Raw genomic sequence first — 3,296 nt, forward strand, 5'->3', positions numbered from 1 at the left:
CCATTTGTCGCTCCAAACTTCCAAACCGCTCTTCAAGCATTGAGTGTTGTTGCTTTTGTTGGCAAAGCTGCTCTTTAGCGGAGCCGATGATGCAAGGGATGTCTTTGATATGCCAACACTCATACCCAAAGACTCGACCAAATTTATCGAGGGCCACACACTTGAGCAACTGGATCATGGTCTAGGTCCAAGCTTACGCTAGCGGTCATCCTCAATTATAGCCTTGATTTTTTCCTATCATGACAACATATTAGACATTTAATAAATTTCAAGCGATATATAAAGAGAACAGAAAATAGGCGGTGGTCAGATTCATCATTAATGAAAATAGGCAGTCAAACTCACCATCCTTTCTGGCGCAATAAAAGAGCCATCCTTGTGAGTATGGATAGCCATATATGAATCCGTTCTAGTCACTTTAACATTCGGATTTTTCGATTTCTACAAAACATTACCAACTCTGTTAGAAGTAAATATGGTGTTACGAATAAAATTAGCAATTGACAAGGTAGATTAGTACCATATCATGGACTGTCCTTGCTGCTCCCCTTCTACCTGATGTATGTAAAGCCTTCACAGCTTCTCTAGCCGTCTTGCCCTTTGTCCGCATGAGTTTTCTCGAAGGTTTAGATTCATTATCCACGAATTTTTCCCATTCTTCCAATTTCACTCCTGTTGGGCAGTTCCTTTTCCTATCGACGTCATTGTCATACTTGTCATAGTACTTCACGCGGAGACGATGCTTAAACTCCCTAAAGCTTTTGGCGACCTTCTTCAGATTTATCTTTTTGTATGCATCATCCACATTGTATTCTTTCTGTATAAGAATCTAATATTAATAAAAGACATTTGAAACGGTCAAACTATCAAACAGCACATATTCGATTATTTTATATGCCAAATACCACTAACAATGAAAGAATACTAGTATACAATCTTGTAATTTATAGTTAAATGGCTTGCATCTTTTCACAAGATTGCTCAAACCAAAAGATGTCAGAAATAACTTTATAGTATCGCTATTAGGACATGCACAGTGACACACATTAGAAACTAGGAAAAACATTTTCATATGATAACAATCTGCTTACTAGTGCTAACTGGAGTTTCTGTTTTTGACATGTCATAAAAATTTATAGGTAATGATTTATGAAGAAACTAGTTAATTACAACGGTCGTTTGCTGGTCAAGTTCGAGAGTCGTCAGAGCAATAAACAGTTCATAATTACAACGCTTGCGAATGATTACAACTCAGCAGTAGAATAGAAGATCATTTTCTTCCAAACTTCATACTTATTATGTAGAAGATTTTATTCAGAGAAAACTACAAAAGTCTTTCATCTCATAGTAAATCAGGATGAGTAGTGACTAGTTTGCTTGTAAAGTTAATCCAAAGACAATTTTGTGTACTTATTATTGCTTTAGATATTTGTTTTTTCTTCAAATATTATCTCTTATTCTTTTCTCTTCCTTCTTGTTTTATTTTAGTTAATGTACCTATTCTAGATATGTTTCAATAAATACTATCCCTTTCATGTTACTCCAATTGCTATAGGTACAAAAAGTATAGAAAACAGTGATTTAATCATAAATGAAGTTATATACTAGACAAGTAGAGACCTATGGACTTTATTTTTTAGTTCGAACCTTTGCAATATATTTGGTTACCCAAGGTTCCATCAAAAGTCTTGTCTGTTTTAGTAGAACATAGGATTATAACCATTGCAAACCTTCAGAATGTAAAATGACTATTGTGACATTTGTTTCTTCTAGGTGTGCGTACATTAGCTTCTCCTTATATCCTTATACATTGTCATTTCTCATGAGACAGTTTAGTGCCATTCTATAGAGTCCACTTCTCTTTCCTGTACAAGGTAAATCTTGGATCCCTTATCTAATGTATCTTATATTTATACATTAGATAAATAATAGTCCAATCCCCATTTTCTTACGCCTTTTACCCAAACAACAACACTCTAACATTCTAAAAATACATTCTTTCACCTACAAAACCCAAAAACAACACTCTACACATAAACCCACAACACCATTCCACACAAAAAAAAAACAATACTTTAACATTTTATAAAACACAAAGTACCTGAATGGGAAACAAAATTTCGATAATCCCACGACGAGCAAGAGCGTAAAACAATCTCATCGGAGATACCAAGTTTAGTAATTTCAAGACCAGTTTTAGTAATCTTGGTCTCTCTTTGAAAACCAAATTAGTAGTAGTAGTAGCGAAAAAGAGAAAGTTCTTGAAAGTGAGTTGGTTTTGGAGAAAAAAGATTGAAATGGGGGTGAAGTTGGTAGAGAGAAAAGAAGATGAAGCAAAGGCCATAATGACTCACACTAAAAAGAGAGAGAGAACCATAATGGATATGAAGCGAAAGACTAACCACAACGCCGCTCAGTTATGTTTTTTTTGTTGGACTAGGCACATTTTTGAAACTCTCATAAGAGATAGGACAATGTGTCTTTGTTGTCCCACCAAGCAAACTAGAAAATCCTTCTGAACCGTCTCCAACAGGCTGTCCGTCAGAGTCAAATTCAACTTTCTTCTTTCCTTTGGAAGAGACTATAAAATAAAAATAAATAATAAAATTACTGAAGAGGCAAAAATATGTCAATCAATTCGTGGGAATATATAAAAGAATAACTATCAACAAAATTGTCGCAATAAGGTTCTCGGCTACGTTTTTCTCCACATGCATTACATCCACATTGTGAGGACTAAACAAGAACTGTTAATCACGAAAACACACAAATTACAATGATGTATAATGATGTAAATTTACAAACCAAATTAAGAAATGGAAAATTAAGCTACCTCCCAATACGGCAAGTCAAAGAGTTTTGATCTTTTCGACCATGCAGTCACGCCCTCATCATCAACATTTTTTTTCCCTTTCTTTCGTGCTACCTTTCCATAAACCGTTTCAAAACTTTCCACTTTGCTTTTTACCTCGGAACCACTCAATCTTCTTGGAGCTTCCCCATGTTCTTCCTTCCCATCAAATGGTTTTTTTTGTCGCCTAAAAGGATGATCCTCTGGAAGAAATCTCCTAGTGCCCATATATGCATTCTTATTCCCATGTTTTAACCTAATTGAATATGTCTTTTCGCCGCATGGAGGACAACCATAATTTCCACCCGTCTTACAACCTGATAACATGCCAAATGTAGGGAAATCATGTATGGCCCACAACAAAACTGCTTTCATAGTAAATGTGGTGTTACTATGAGAGTCGTATGTTTTGGTGCCTGTAGACCACAACTCATTCAACTCGGAG

At 35.4% G+C, this 3,296-nt stretch overlaps 1 long non-coding RNA gene across 1 annotated transcript; it reads right to left on the minus strand.

Moving 5' to 3' along the window:
- Positions 1-344: 344 nt before the first annotated feature.
- On the minus strand, positions 345-1,120 carry LOC147488431 (uncharacterized). Its single transcript, XR_015201682.1, has 2 exons — positions 521-1,120; positions 345-441 (listed from the first exon to the last, which is right to left on the minus strand). It is a non-coding gene; the product is annotated as an uncharacterized LOC147488431 (long non-coding RNA).
- Positions 1,121-3,296: the final 2,176 nt, after the last annotated feature.

This window comes from Coptis chinensis, chromosome 7 (genome assembly GCF_015680905.1).
Source record: "Coptis chinensis isolate HL-2020 chromosome 7, ASM1568090v1, whole genome shotgun sequence".
Lineage (NCBI taxonomy): Eukaryota > Viridiplantae > Streptophyta > Magnoliopsida > Ranunculales > Ranunculaceae > Coptis > Coptis chinensis.